Source organism: Simochromis diagramma, unplaced genomic scaffold, assembly GCF_900408965.1.
Source record: "Simochromis diagramma unplaced genomic scaffold, fSimDia1.1 OVJJ01000446.1, whole genome shotgun sequence".
Classification (NCBI taxonomy): Eukaryota; Metazoa; Chordata; class Actinopteri; order Cichliformes; family Cichlidae; genus Simochromis; species Simochromis diagramma.
Genome location: NW_024386822.1, coordinates 228,377 through 244,914, shown reverse-complemented (window position 1 = coordinate 244,914; position 16,538 = coordinate 228,377).

The window sequence follows — 16,538 nt, the reverse complement described above, 5'->3', positions numbered from 1 at the left end:
CGAGACTTGTCTTCAAATGTTATGTTTTCCTAACTCAGTGGTTCCCAAACGTTGTTGCCAGGCCCCCCTTTGTTTTACAAGAAAAATGTTCGCGCCACCCCCGCGCGCGCACATGCACGCGCAAACACATCCTTTAACCACACACGCCCATATTTTGCTCCATTGCGGTTTATTTCACACCTCAAACATTTAGGAAACAATTAACTAAATACAGGTAATCTGCAGGTAGTAATAAAATAAACTACTAACTCTTTTACGCTGCGTCCGCACCTACACGGGTGATTTTGAAAACGCAGCTGTTTCGTCCACGTAAACGGCGTTTCGAATCACTGAAAACTAAGATTTTTTAAAACTCCTTTTTTGCGTTTACATGTGGACGAGGAATACAGAGTTCGTCATGCAACTGCAAGACTCAGCAGTCCATCTGCATCTAAAGGTCAAAGGTCACTCTTTCGAGGATGCCAATGTTCACATTTTGGACAGAGAGGACAGATGGTTTGAAAGAGGAGTGAAAGAAGCCATCTATGTCCACTGTGAGCGACCATCTTTGAACAGAGGCGGGGCTTACAACACCAACTCTCTGCCATCTATAATCCAGTTTTGAGATCCCTTCCCAGACGCCTTAACGCCCACTCACATCCTGGGCCATCTGACCTCAGGAAATCACATGATAAGGTGGGGCCAGGTGTCACAATGAACTCACCCGAAACTCTGGCTGATTGGGACCCACACCCAGTTTCACACCTTGGCTCAGGCGATTAGAGGATCATCAGGGGGTCCTTTTGTCCCTCTGTGGGGGGAAACTCCCACTAGGTTTAAATCTGGGACTCTCCACCATTTGACCTTAGAACTGAAGAAGCTTCTCGGATGAGAGGTGAAACGTCTTCAAGCAACTTCTTCATTTGCATTTCTGAAACTATTTGTTGAACACTGAACTTGCCAAAAGAAAAAAAACAGACTGAACATACCTTCTTAAATAAAACCAAATAAAACCTAATTAGAATGACTAATTGAACTCAATGCCACTTTTGTCCTTCTTTGTTAGGCACAAGCCAAAATGTCCCATCCCACCACATCCCAAACACATGCTCTGTTACTGGTTGACAGCTGATATTTTGCTGTGTGGTTAGCTTTACAGAAACCCTCCCTTCTACAGATTGGTGAGTGAAACTGTAGGTTTCTATGTTACTCGGCAGTAATTAGCACGATTCTGTGTCCACACAGTTTAATGATATTCAACTTAAAATAATTATGTTGAACTGAGAAAGCACTGGGTGACAATGGGAAGGGAAAAGTTTGTTTTAACAGGAAGAATAACTTTGGACACATTAAATAAAATGTAAAGAGGAAAACTGAAAAACCATCCCCTTAAGTAACAGCAGTGACACAGTGCACACGTTACTTCCTCTGGAATCAGAGATAAGCTTGTTGAAAGTGTCAGTGTTATTAATGTTACAACACTAATGCTGAAGTATTGCGCATTCTTGATTTTGCAGGGATATAATAACCTGAGCTCTTTCCCTGTGGATGATGAGAGTTTTTGTAACCATGGTTACTCATTGTCACGCACACCCGTGTACAGCACTCTGAGCAGCTGCATGATTTCAGGTTTACACCATCACAGATGTGTTCGCCTGTCCCTCTGACCTTCTGTCGTACTTCATTAGGAATGAATAAACAACTTCGAAGCACTGAGAGCCTCTGATTCACTTACACAAGTTTGCATTAGAGCCAGAGGCAGCTCCGTCTCACCTCACGTTTGTCTTTCTCGTTTACTTTTTTAAATAATTATTATAACCACTGTTGAAGTCTTTTAGCTACCTAATCACCACCATATCAGCCGGCTTTGCAGCACAGCTGCTGGAGTCCTGCACAGTGTTGAACCCAGTTTGTCACCACTCACAGTTTACAACAGTAAACTCACATATAACATAAAGCTCACAGTTATACTCAGCTGGTATTGATTTCTTTGATTAGGGTAGTTTGGTGAGACAGAGATGGAAGTGTCTCAAATGTGACTTTGCCCGTGATAACCAGAGATAAATGGATTCTGTCCTTTGATAAAGACCTGCGGTTATTCAAAAAGTTTCCTGTGGATAAGACGTGCTGATTCAAAGGATAACCTTCACTCACTAACACTGGAGTGTAAAAACTTAATCCTGTCTGTAAAACCAGTTTTGCAACGTTCTACCACAAAACTGTACAGGTTACTCTACACACAGCTGGCAGATGTAAAGGGAAAGAGCATCAGTGCTTGTGCAGCCTAGCTGCTAATCCCTGGGTAACTTCAGAAGATCAAGCCACTTCCAACATAATGGATTAAAGTAGAAATACATCCATCTTTTAACAGCCTATCCAGTATGTGCTTATGAAATTGCAGACACGGTTTCACATAAAGCTGCAGAAGTAAAATATAAATTAGTAACAATACACTAAATGTTTACTCTACAGGAATACATGCAGGGAAATTCTAGTTCAAAGTAAAGTGTAAATATGAAGGATTTTTCTGTATTATTTTATGTGTACTTTCCTGCAGTGAAAGCTACTGCGACATCATCTATTAGTCCTGTTTTAAGGGAAGGATATGACGAAGAGGGCGGGTCTGACTGAAACTGTTTGCCCATTTCCTGATGACCTGTCAATCATAAATCCTCAGTCTAGATTAGATTAGATGAAACTTTATTCATCCCTCGGGTGGGTTCCTCCGGGAAATTCAGTTTGTGTAATATAATGTAATATAAGCTTCCATTGTGAAACATAGTATCAGTACAGAATGCAGGTTTAGGCGCTTTGCATTTTTGCACCGCGAAGCTATCGCAATGTTTCTGTTTTATGTGATTTTTTTGTTTGTTTCCTTTGGTGTTTGGTATAGAAGTCATATCCTTTAATCCTTAAACACAGCTCTAACCATCTCTGTTTTATTTGTTTATTTTACTTTATTATTCACATTATTATCTGTGCCCTGTGACTGTCCAGGCAAAGAAGAAGGCCAAGCCACCTCGGCTCGGACCACAACCCCCAGGAGAGCAGGCCAGCAACCATCCAAAACGAGCAACGCCGAGTGGGGAACGGTAGGAGGTGAATCCCCACCCCCACAGGCCAGGTGGCAGCTGTTTTTTAGCCCGAATCTGAGTCTACAGGGGCGGCCACTATCATCCCCTCGTCCTGCGTGGTGGGGGCCGTGACGTGGGAAATCGAGAGCCTGGTGCGCCATGCGCAGCTGCAGGAACCGGACCCCGGTTCGGGCCCGCCTGACAAGCTGTTTGTCCCGTCGGCCGTGCGCGCACGCGTCCTGCACTGGGTGCACGCTTCTCGATTCGCCTGTCACCCTGGCGTGCGTCATACGGTTTCCCTGTTAAGGTGCTCCTTTTGGTGGCCCGCTTTGGCGAGTGATGCCTGCAAATATGTACTGGCCTGCAACACCTGTGCACGCAATAAGAGCCATCACCTGGCCGCTCCCGGGCTGCTACACCCCCTGCCTGTCCCGGGTCGGCCCTGGTTGCATATTGCGGTGGACCGGGTTGCCGCGTTCCTCTAACCACTCGGTTATCTTCACCATTGTCGACAGGTTCTCCAAGGCGGTGCATTTTGTCCCTCTATCTAAGCTCCCTTCTGCCCTCGAAACTGCTCACTTGCTCGTTGATCACGTTTTTCGTTTACATGGGATTCCTTTGGACATTGTGTCTGACAGGGGGCTTTTTGTGCTGCTTTGGGGGTGGGGGTGAGCCTTTCCTCGGGCTATCACCCGCAGTCTAATGGACAGACTGAAAGGGCTAATCAGCAGCTGGAGTCCACTCTGCGCTGTGCGGCCTCCTCTGACCCCGCTTCCTGAAGTAGTCATCTTGCCTGGATTGAATATGCTTATAACTCCCTCACCTCGGCTGCCACTGGTTTTTCTCCGTTTGAGATATGTCTTAGATATCACCCGCCGCTGTTTCCTCTCAGGAGGCGGAGGTTGCAGTCCCAGTGGTGCAGGACCATTTACGTCGCAGTCGGCGGATCTGGCGCCAGGCTAAGGCAGCGCTGCTCCGGACCGCAACTCGGACCCGCCATGCTGCTGATCGGAGGAGGACGCCTGCGCCTCGATACACGGTGGGCCAACAGGTTTAGTTGTCCTCTGCAAATATTCCTCTGAAGTGCATGTCCAGGAAGCTCGCTCCTCACTTCCTGGGTCCTTTCACGATCCAACGCATCATCAACCCTGTTTCTGTGAGGCTGCAGCTGCCGGCCTCCATGAGGGTTCATCCCACATTTCATGTTTCTCAACTCAAGCCTGTCTCTCACAGCCCGCTGTGCCCACCCTCTGGGGGACTGGGAGGGATATGGCCCGGAGGAGCGCTCCTGGATCCCTGGGGCCTTTATTGTGGACCTGGGTCTTATTACGGATTTTTACAGGAGGCATCCTGACAAGCCTGGAGGGCCGCCGGGAGGCATCCCTTGAGGGGGGGGGTTTACTATTACGAGTTGTTGGGCATGCGTGTTGTTGTTCCTGGGTTTTGTTTCCCTTTTTGAGACACAGGTAGGCGGGGCGGTGCTTGATGGTATTCCGGCACACCTGCAGCGCAGTGGGAGCATTTATGGAGCTGAGTGACAGACGTCTGGTGTCGGAGTATTGTCGCTTCCACAAGTGGTAACGTGCTTTTGCAAGGTTAATCTGTTGGTTCCGCGCTACTGAGCTGCATGTTTTAAGATCCGTCTCCTGCCTGCTTTCCCTCTGCACCAGCCTGTCTCGCCGCCTGCTCGCCTGCCTGTTTCTTTGTGTGCTGGCCCTCTTTGGATCTGTGACAGAGACTTACCTCGCGCCGGCCTGTGACGACTGCCTTACCTGTATTTCGGTGTTTCAAGTAAGCTCTCCAACTCTCCCCGTCCGCCTCAGTTTTACTCTCGACGTTATCCCCTAATTCTGTTTTGTCCCTCGTCCTCAGGTAGCTCCGGTGCGCCATCTATCCTCCCGCATACCTCGGCTCCGTTTCATCCCCTCGGCTCTGTCTCCTCGCACATTTACCCGGCCACTGTATATAGCCCCTTCCCTTGTAAATATTCCCCTATCACTGTAAATAAATCTGCTTCACCGCGATCCTGTGCCCGTGTGTGTTTCTGCCACTAAATCCACCCGTTTAAATTCCCCTAACAAGCTCCTTCATCATAATTATGCAAATTCTCATGACCATTGATCAACAACCACTGATCAATGGCCATGAGTACCATTCACAAAGAGTTGGGGAATGGCTGCAATCACAGCATTGTAAGGTTCAAGGTTCTTTATTCGTCACATGCATCGTTATACAATTACAACACACAGTGAAATGTAACCTGACACGCTCGTCGACTTGTGCAAAAGGGGGGGGGGGGGGGAGAACTTTTGCATCAGAATTATTGTCTAAAGGCGAAGAAAGATGCCCAACAGATTTACTTTACCAAATAGACCATCCCAGCCGTGATGGTCTATTTGATTCACCTTTTATTGTTTATTTTATTTTTTATTTTTACTTGCTAGATACAGGACAGACTTGAATGAGGAAAAGAAAAGGGAGAAAGGAAGAGGGGGAAAAACAGCTGAGAAGAGGGACGGGGATAAAGGGCAAAAAAACAAAAAACAACAAAATAAGCAGACAAAAAAACGCATATATCAGTCACCTGGATCACCTGTTGAGAAAGAAAAAAGAAAACAAGCAGAAGAAAACGAGAGCAACATAATACACAACATCACAATGATCTATGGGAATATAACAGTAAATACTAAATATTAAACATTATTGTGCAGCACGTAAGATCGACAGCACACAGTGTGCTTTGAGGTAGGAGCCAAAAAGGGTGTAGTTTGTGGGTGTGATCACCCGTGTGTACACCTGTGAGCATGGACGCGCTTGTTTTTAAAAGGTTCCTTCATGTAATGATCTGCTAGAGGGTGTGGGGGGGCCACAGCCCCGTCCTCCAGGGCATGAAGCAGGTATGGAGGAGATCAAGACTCCAGACATCCAGAGGCCCTCAGAACACAAGAGACCTGCGACCTGCTGGAGGAGGGGGCTAGAAGGAGGAGTTGGCCGTCCGACTGCGGGTCTGGAGTGTGGGGCCTCCCTGCTGCTGTGGAGTCGGGGCGGTCTGCCTCTCCCCACCGCAGGGAAAAGGGTAACACCACCTGGGTCTGGGTGCAGTTTCCCCCTCCAGGGGCAAGGGTACCAAGACCCGGTTCGTAGAGTACGCTTGGGGAGTGTGATCGTGTGTACAGCGTCTCTTTATGTCTGTCTCCATGTTGGTTGAGTGTGGAGTGAGTGCATATGAGAGCATGAGGGGGGGAATGGATGTTTGTATCTGTGTGTGCCTGTATGTCTGTGTGTATATGTCAGGTTGGGTGTCAGATGCCACCTCTCTGGGGACATCTCAGGCCCTCCAAGGTTTGGAGGCCTATCTCCCCCACCACCACTTCCCCTGCCAGTGGCGGACTCCCTCAGACATCGGTGCGTTGGTGGTTCTTTGTGTCTGGGGGTGGGCGTCCAGGTACACACCGGCTCACTCCTTGGTGGCCGCTTGTCGGGGCCTGGAGCCTGGGGCTCGCTCGGGCCACTTCGGAGGTGGGGTGCCCCCGGCCTCTCGGCCTGGGGCTCGGTCACTCAGGCACAGCTGGCTGCCGGCGGAGCTCACGGGCGCGTCACTGCAACCCCCCCTGGCTTCTGCTCCGCGGCTGCTGAGTGAGCCCTCATCTGGGACTCTCCTCAGCTCTTTCTGGGACAGTGGCGCGGCTGCCCCTCTGTTGGTCTTCCTTGGGGGAGAACATTTTAGAAGGCACTCATCATCAGAAAGGTTGCTGACTCCTGCTCTAAACCCACCGGCACAATGTACATTTCAAATTCCTTCACTTTTAAATATGTTCATGTTGTCTATTTTGTAAAATGTTCAGATTGTCAATTCTTATTTAATTCACTTAATGTACAGAATTCACCTGCTTGCTGCATACATGATACTACTGCACATTCACATAGAAGTCAGTGTGCCATATGACTGAAACATGAAACAAACAAACCCATCAGCACATAAAAACGAAAAATCACAGCCCGGTAAAATCCAGGTATGGTCATGCCGTCAGTTAACCCTTTGTGTGCCAGCTGTGCCCAGGTTTGCCGACCCCTGGTTTAGTGTCTAGAAGAGAGTCTTGTGTGTGTGTGTGTGTGTGTGTGTCTCTGTCCTTGCCCGGATGATGGTAAATGGCCTGTATTTCTATAGCGCTTTTCTAGTCCCTAAGGACCCCAAAGCGCTTTACACAACCAGTCATCCACCCATTCACACATGCGTGATGATGCAGAACCTTCTACCGGATTGCAGAAGTTGGAACAGTTTGTTGGCAGGATGGGACGGGTCCTTCAGTAGCTGCTCTAGTCCGGCATCTCCTGGTGTAGGTGTCCTGAAGCGGGGGGAGAGCAATCCTGCAGCAGCGTTCTGCTGTACGGATCACTCTCTGGAGAGCTTTTTGGTCCTTCACACAGCTGTTCCCAAACCACGATGTTCTGTGTGAAGATGCTCTCCACAGCGCCTGTATAGAAAGTCCTGAGGATCTTTGGAGAGACCCTGAACTTCCTCAGTTGTCGTAGGTGATACAGACGCTGCCTAGCCTTTTTGGTCTGGACCTGATTGTGGGCAGCCCATGTCAGGTCTGAGGAGATGTGGACACCAAGATACTTGAAGGACTGCACCCTCTCCACTGGAGCTCCATTGATGATAATGGGCTTGTAGTCTCTGTGCTGACCCCTTCTGAAGTCCACCACCAGCTCCTTGGTCTTGCCGACTGTTAGATTTGTATTGTTGATTGTCATTTATGCTTAGAAACATTCAACCACATATGCTTAGAAGTGTATAATCATTTGTAGATTGAAAGAATGTCTCATCCTAGGAGGTCTGTAACGGCTCTGAGTAGCATGAAGGGGGAGGGCGTTCACTCCCTCTACAGAGTGTTCTGGCATAGATCACACACCTCCTAGGAGAGGTCGTATCTTCTCTTGCTGATATATGGTATAGCAAACACACGTATATCTGTTTAAGTATAAGAGCCTTTTGTTCAGATGGACCGCTAGACTCCTGGCACCAGCTTTGGGGAGTCTTCACAGGGTCACATCTGGACCTCACACACATACACAGTATTTTTTGTTCACATGTATACCTATGTAAGATGTTATATGTTAATGACCCTATGCATATTCATGTAACCACAATAAAAGGAGTGCTATGGGGAGCCTGGCTGAGAGTCTGACGGGGGCTAGGTGGTGGGACGACACTTGGCCCCAGCTAGGTTTCCCTCATGCATGAGTAAACCAGCCTGCTTGTGTCTTGCTTTGCAGTGTAACTATATTGTCTTCAACGTTCCAGCGGATAGGTACAAGCTACAAACCTATCATTAATTGGTCCTTCGAGAGCCGGATCCCTGGAGTCGACATTCACCGAGGGGAGAAGGGGCACGCGGAAAGACTGACGTCAGCCAGGAAGTTCCTGTGGATTCGCCGTCTGTCTTTTCTCCTCGATGAATGGCGATCGGCGGGATTCGAGGCTATACTACACGCTAAGCAACACCAAGTAAGTTTAAGTCTTTGCCGCTGTGTGCAGCAAAGCATGCATCCACTGTGTGAGGTTGCGTTGAAAGTCTTTATCACTGTGTGCGATAAAGCACGTGCGTCCGGTGAGTGTCCGGTTTTGAAATCGCCCTGGGTGTGTGTCCCGAGCGTCCCTTCATTGGGTTTTGTCGCGCGAGTGGGTGAGCGTCCCACAACTGGGTCAGGGTCCCGAGCGGTCCGGTGTGAGTCCGGAGTAGGCCTATTTTGTGTTGTTGTCATTGTTGTCGTCGTCGTCGTTGTTGTTGTTGTTGTTGTGTGAGTGTGTGCGGAGCAGAACACGTGGTCTGTGACACCGACTGTTGTTGTTATCATGGGTTTCTAAGCAACCAAGAGTGAGTCGGAGGGAGACAGACGTTTGTGCTGGACTTTGCTCCTGGCAGCACAAAGTATTTAAATAAAGATGAGAGAGAAGTTTTCAGAAAACACACCAGCCTTGAAGAGCGTGTGGAGAAGGCCAGCCCACATCAGCAGCACTTGAGATGTGCTCTGGTGAATGGCTTTCCCCCACCCCTTGCTGACACAATGTTTATTCTTTAGCTTGCCCTGATCGACAGCAGCCTGTGTGCCAGACCATAGATTTAATTGAGGTGGATAGTTGTTAAAAGTAATCTACATTAAGCTTGTGGTTGCTCAAATTTTGTAAAATGACATATGAGGTGAAGTGATATAGATAAATATTTAAACTAATGAAGTGCATAGAGGCACTTGACCTGTGTGAAAGACTGTCGTCTTATTATGAGCTATTGTTGAGATATAGAGCACACCTGTGAAAACAACTAATATGCTGAACCCTGTATGAAACATCTAAAAGTACATGATGGAGAAGCTGTATTGAATATGAAAGTGTAAGACTTTGCCGCTGTGGGCAGAGCATGCAACTACTGTGTGATGTTGCGTTGCGGTTTTTTTTCTTCTGAGCTGATGAGCAAGCTACACATTATCAGATCAAGAGCTGTCTGAGAACTACTCAAAGAGAGGGAAACAGAGCTATGAGTGTGCAGCGTTTCCGTGAGCAGTTTTCCTGCACCTTGACTCGTGTGTGGAGTGTTCATAGCATCGGCATCATGTTTTTGTTTATTTGTTTTGTTGGGTCGAAAATAATTAAATAAACTTGTGATCATGCTTATGGATTACCATGGCACATATCACCAGCCACGTGATTTATTTATGCAGATGAAAAAGAGAAAGAATTTATATTGTAGATGAAAAATAATCATAGGGAAAAGGTTTTGTGTTGATCAGCCAAAAACAACCACAATTTCATTTTCTGCTTTTAAGAAAAGACTGTTCACAAAAACAGAGAGAGAGAGAGAGAGAGAGAGATGTGTGTTGATTAAGCAGCGATGATAATAATGAACATGTCTTAGTTTGTCACTTTCAGGTGAAAAGCAGACCTGAATCAATTTTCCACATGCAGCAGTCGGAAGAAAGTTATAGTTTAACATCATTGGAAACATGCAGGCCAAGTTTCTGGCTGACTTATTACAGCGCAATGTGTATGTGTCTCTCAACCTCACAAGCAAGTGCTCACTCCTCCCTGAAGACAAGGAATGCAGCTCCAAAGAGCAATAAAATGGCAGATAAAGAGACAGCAGCAAGTCCTGAGCAAAGAGTCCCAGCAAAGCAGCAGCAATGTGGACAAACAGCATCAGAGAAGAAGAGCAAACCCATCATCCTGACTGATCGGATGGATGGCACTGTGTCTACAACAAGCTGAAACTTCACTGTGCATGTGAAGAAAACGTTTGAGGAGAACTGAACAGTTGGAGTTTGACATTTGCCACCTGTGGAGTAAAATGGCAAGAAGAGACAGTGGAACACAGGACAAAGCTGAAGGAGAACTGCCGGCTGTTGGACTTTTGAAGTGGGAGAGGACAACAGAGTGAGAGGACAACAGAGTGAGAAGACTAGGTGAGAACACATAGGAATTATTTAATGTGGGAAATCAAAATTTGGGTTAGCAAACCTGGGGAAAAGAAAACTGACTGCTTAAGTTGGAAAATTGTGAAGGAGTCTGAAACACTGCAAAAATAGAAACATATACAAAATCACACACACAAGCACAACATGCATTAACCCTACTAACACAAACACAAGAGAGCTTATGAAGATTAGACAACATCTTAAGCGTGTGAGTCTGTTTATCATCTTGTCCAAGTCACCTCGTGTGATGCAAAGACCAGTGGACTCACAGCACATTAGTTAAGAAATGATTAAATAATAGCAGAGAAGTGTGTAGGAAAGGCAGTTTTAAGAACATGCTCTGCTGGATATGCAGCTCCACAGACATGCATTAAACCTGCCTGATAACACAAACACATGTAATGAAAATTAGCTTGTTATCTTTCATCAGTGTTAAAATAGTGTCAATTTAGCAGACACTTGTTATCAAATACTGAATTTATCCAATGCAAAAAATTGACTCTCTAGGTTGCAGGACAACAGTTTAAACTTTTGTGGGAAAAAAGATTCTGGTTTGACCAACCAGTGATCAGACAATAAATTTAGTTGTTAATATAGTAAATTGGGAGAAGCTTCCTGCTTGATTGATGCAGCACAAGTTTACTACTAAATTTACTGTATGAGGGAAATTCTCTTTTAGTGATAACATTTTGAACATGCATTTCTGTTGCCCTGTCATCCTAGTGGGTTAATAGCTGATTCAAATTAGTTGATCGTTCTTAGATTAATGAAAGGTGACTGAATTCTAGCACGAGTGAATGAGATGTGTTGGAGTTGTTGTGTGTTGAGTGGAGGCTTTAAAACACTGAGTTTCCTGCTTTGATGTGCGAGTGAATCCTGTATTTAGATACACAACTCTGAATACGTCAGAACAAACGTCTTTTGTGAAGTGCATGACAGCATGTCACATGTTTTATGATGATGGGAAAAAAGGAAAACTGAATAAAATAGATCTGTGGCCTAAATGAGTGAAGAGCGCAGACCTGGTGATTAAACTCATAAGTTAAAGAAGACATTAGGCTTATGTTGTGTGTTGTGCAGCTGATGGTTGGTTTGGAGTGAATCTAGCTGATGATTCTTCTGTTGTGAAGTTGATGAGGAGTTTGTGTCATGACTTAACAAGGCCTTTTTATTTTGATACTTTCACAGTGCACTGAGAGTTTGGTTTGATAATCTCTGTTATTTTTCATTTTATCTTTTGAACAGGCACTGATTTTGTTTGTCTATTTCTTTTCTTTAAGCGGATCTGCACGTCAGGAATTAAAAGTGCTATACGACCTGTCGAGAAAGCCGTTACAAGTGAGGTTTCTCCACATTAAAATGGGCTCTGGAGAAAGCCACTTATTTGGGACAATTATTAAATGAGTGTCCCAGCCTAAAAAGGATTCAGCGATGTAATCCGATCTAAAGTTCTTTTTCTTTTGAAATGACGTCATTTTGCTGGAAGTGGAAACTAAATGCGACGACAAGTTCCACTATCAGCAAAGAAAGAATGAATGGAAATAAAAACAAACTGACTGACTGGTAAAAGCTGACAGGACTTGACCACGACTCAAGGTTAACCTCCACCTAGACAGGACAAAAGGGTGGATGAATTTATGTGTGTTTCCTTTTACAGGAGCGGAGAGATGACAGCAACATCCGAGGTTGCGTGATGATTTAACCTTTTAAATGCCATTTTTATGTTTGTGAACTCTGAAAATTTAACCTTTTTAGTTTAAATTCTCTGTCTGTGAATTTACTATGTGTGTGTCATTCACTACCTTGTGTTGCTCACAGAGATTACTGTGAGAAAGTGTATACACCTGCGCAGCGCTAACATTTACATTTCTTTTTACAGCAGATGGTTAATCATGTGATTTATAAGAGGATTAGTTGATGTTTTCCTACTACAGGATTTCTGGGTTTATATGTGAATGACATTCTTTCCACAGCTAGGGATGGCTAACTTTATGGTGTTTTTATGGCACCTCTGGAATGTGGATGGCTGCCGCCTGCCCACCAGGATAATCAGTGTGTGTTGCTAATGTTTGTTTTTCTGAGACTGCATGTAGAAGATTCAGCTGAAGTGGACAAGTGACATGAGAAAAATATATAAGGGATTGTTTATGGAATACTTGAAGATGGGCTATTGAGCTCATAGTAATATATGAGTGGAGTGACTTTGCTTAAGAGCAGTCACTGATTATATTAATGTTGCCTGAGTACATGGGATGATCCATGTCTGAGGCGACTTATGAAAATAATTGTAGTTTACTGATTTGAGAAAACCTGCACATGACACTTGTCTTGCTGATGTTGAATGCTTATTGTTCTTATGATACGATTGTTTACAGGTATGAAGTTTGATTTTACTTCCAGATTTTGCTTTCCAGGTCATGATGGTGTGTATGCAGGCTCCTGGGAGAGCCAGGTGTTAAGCAAACTTAATATGCAAAACACACTAACATCTTTTATTGCAGGGTTACGGAGCTACTCCAGCGGAGATGCCCTGATGTTGCCTGAGACATGATCTAGCTGACCTTTTTCTTTATGACAGGGATCCGGGTTTGATGAGTTGACTCGTGGGAGTGTCCATGAGTCAAGAGGAGGGGTCCAGGAATTAACATTAAACAATGTTTTCTATTATTGTTGCAGTGATTTGTGTGATTAGCCGTTTATTTACAGGTATTAAACCTATGCAAGTGGTGCATCCATGTTCAGATGAGGCTTTGCTGGCCTATAAGTGAAGTTCACTGAACTAAAGACTGTTGTTTGATGATTGTTGACATGCTCTCCAAATAGAAGTTTTCCTCCTAGCAAGGAAATACAGGTGCAGCAGTAATCTCCTGAGAAATCTTAAGAGGCCCAGTGAGAAGCAAGAACCATTCCAGGCATAGCTGACAGCCCAGGCAGTGGTTGAGGTCAAAGGTCGAGCTGGTTGGGGCCCATCATGAGATCAGACTTTGGAGCCACAGCAAGGACCATGAAACTGCGTTGGAATGAGAGCTGTGCCAAAAGGGCTTTCCAGAGGCCAACAGAGGAGATTGTGGACAACAGACGGGCACCTGAAGGATGAGGGGAGCGTGCCAAGCTCCATCGACAAGCGCAGAGGGAGTCTAAGGATGACATCATGATTCTGTGAAAAGCACAGGAACCAGAAGCTATGGTGGTGATGACGGCAGTTTCCTATGAGGTCTGCAGCTTTGGAAAAAGCTGAGACCCATGTTGACAAACAACAAAACCAACTGGTATGTTTGAATGTCTATTCTACATACATTTGGACTCTGGTCCTATGGACAATGATGGAAACAACTGGAAGAGACATTCATGACGCCCTGCAGAGCTTAAACCACTCTGCAGAGAGACATGTGATGTGCACACCCGGAGGAAGCATCACCAAGCTGAGATGTTTTTGAAAATGTTACTTTTTATTTTCACTATTAAATTAACAATTTCTTTGTTTGCTTGTAGGATGCAGGTTGCCATTGGATGAGATTAATGAGGAATGGGATAACTGCTGATACATTTGTTAAACTGTGTACTTTTACAGTAATTTAGGGTAATTTGACATATGCTGAGTATAAAAATGTTTGCATTAAAACTGTCAGACATGAGGTATTCATAACTGGGAATTTTTCTAGCATAAAGGTCAATAAGGGGGGAAATGTTAGATTTGTATTGTTGATTGTCATTTATGCTTAGAAACATTCAACCACATATGCTTAGAAGTGTATAATCATTTGTAGATTGAAAGAATGTCTCATCCTAGGAGGTCTGTAACAGCTCTGAGTAGCATGAAGGGGGAGGGCGTTCACTCCCTCTACAGAGTGTTCTGGCATAGATCACACACCTCCTAGGAGAGGTCGTATCTTCTCTTGCTGATATATGGTATAGCAAACACACGTATATCTGTTTAAGTATAAGAGCCTTTTGTTCAGATGGACCGCTAGACTCCTGGCACCAGCTTTGGGGAGTCTTCACAGGGTTACATCTGGACCTCACACACACACACACACACACACATACACAGTATTTTTTGTTCACATGTATACCTATGTAAGATGTTATATGTTAATGACCCTATGCATATTCATGTAACCACAATAAAAGGAGTGCTATGGGGAGCCTGGCTGAGAGTCTGACGGGGGCTAGGTGGTGGGACGACACTTGGCCCCAGCCAGGTTTCCCTCATGCATGAGTAAACCAGCCTGCTTGTGTCTTGCTTTGCAGTGTAACTATATTGTCTTCAACGTTCCAGCGGATAGGTACAAGCTACAAACCTATCACCGACGTTCAGCTGGAGGTGGTTGTCCTGGCACCACGATGCCAGATTCTTCACTTCATCCATGTAGGCCGTCTCATCGTTGTTGGAGATGGCACCCAACACCACTGTGTCGTCAGCAAACTTCACAAATGGTAAATGGCCTGCATTTGTATAGCGCTTTTCTAGTCCATAGGACCCCTACATTCAGTCATTCACACACTGGCGATAGCAAGCTACATTGTAGCCACAGCTGCCCTGGGGCGCACTGACAGAGGAGAGGCTGCCGGACACAGGCTTCACCGGGCCCTCTGACCACCACCAGTTAGCATCTTGCCCAAGGATATTTGGCATGCAGCCAGGGTGCAGCCTGGGATCGAACCACCGACCTTCTGATTAGTGGCTGACCTGCTCTGCCACCTGAGCTACAGCCACACAATGGTGTTGGAGCCATGTGGGAGTAGAGGACACATCCCTGTGGCACTCCTGTGTTGATGGTGATGCTGTTAGAGACGCGTCTACCCACCCTCACCACCTGAGTTCTGCCAGTGAGGAAGTCCAACACCCATGCACACAGACGGCTGTTGAGTCCCAGATCCCTGAGCTTTGTGAACAGTCTGCAGGGCACTATTGTGTTAAACGCTGAAGTGTAATCAACAAACAGCATTCTCACATAGTTACCCTGTTTCTTGTCCACGTGGCTGAGGGTGGTGTGCAGGACGTGGGCGATGGCGTCCTCGGTGGATCTGTTGGGTCGGTGGGCGAACTGCAGCGGATCTGTGGTGTCTGGAGTATGTATGGTATGGAGGAGGAGGAGATGGTGACAGATGTACCCTTAGGCCCCCTCCTCCATTCAGAGATGGTCTTTCCCTTTTCACGTAAATGGCGTCCTTGACTCCGCCCTCAAACCAGCGTTCCTCCCTGTCCAGGATGTTACATCCTCATCATTGATAGAGTGTCCACTGGCCTGTAGGTGTAAATAGACTGCAGAGTCCTGGCCTGACGAGGTGGCTCTCCTGTGCTGTGCCATCCGCTTTGCCAGAGGTTGTTTGGTTTCCCCGATGTATAAATCCTGGCAATCCTCCTGCACTTACCAGCGTACACTATGTTACTCTGTTTGTGTCGGGGGACCAGTTTTTGACGCAGCGTGTTTTGGGGTTTAAAAGCCACAGAGACGCAGTGTTTAGAAAAAAATGTGTTTCAGCTGCTCCGATACTCCTGACACATACAGGATCACTACAGGTTTTCTCTTAGGCAGCGGTTGTCCTTCTCTCCTGGATCGGCTGGAGCTTTCTTTAGGAGCCTTTCCAGCTTTGACAAAAGTTCAGCTGGGATAACCACATTTACTCAGGTGAGTAATCGCCTGGTCAAGGAACTGACCTCCCAGCCCATTGTTCATTCAGTGGTGCTAGTTTCAGTCATTGTGTAGATGTACTGTTTATAAGATTGATGTTGTCACTTGATGTTGATGAAATGTTTCTCCCACTGAAAACGTCCAGATGAACATAATCAACCTTTTGGCGGTATGTAGTAGGAATGTCTGTTCACAGTTTGTGAAATGTAAGAAATTTGCCTTCTAGAATAAAGTTCTTCTATCCTGCTCACTCTTGTAAACTATACTTTGAAACACTGTCTTCCCTTCGTGCCCTGAAATATGCATTCATAATGGGGCAAAAGTGACAAGGGGGCTACCTTGATTTGGTGGTGGGCCATACCACATATAAATGGTATTT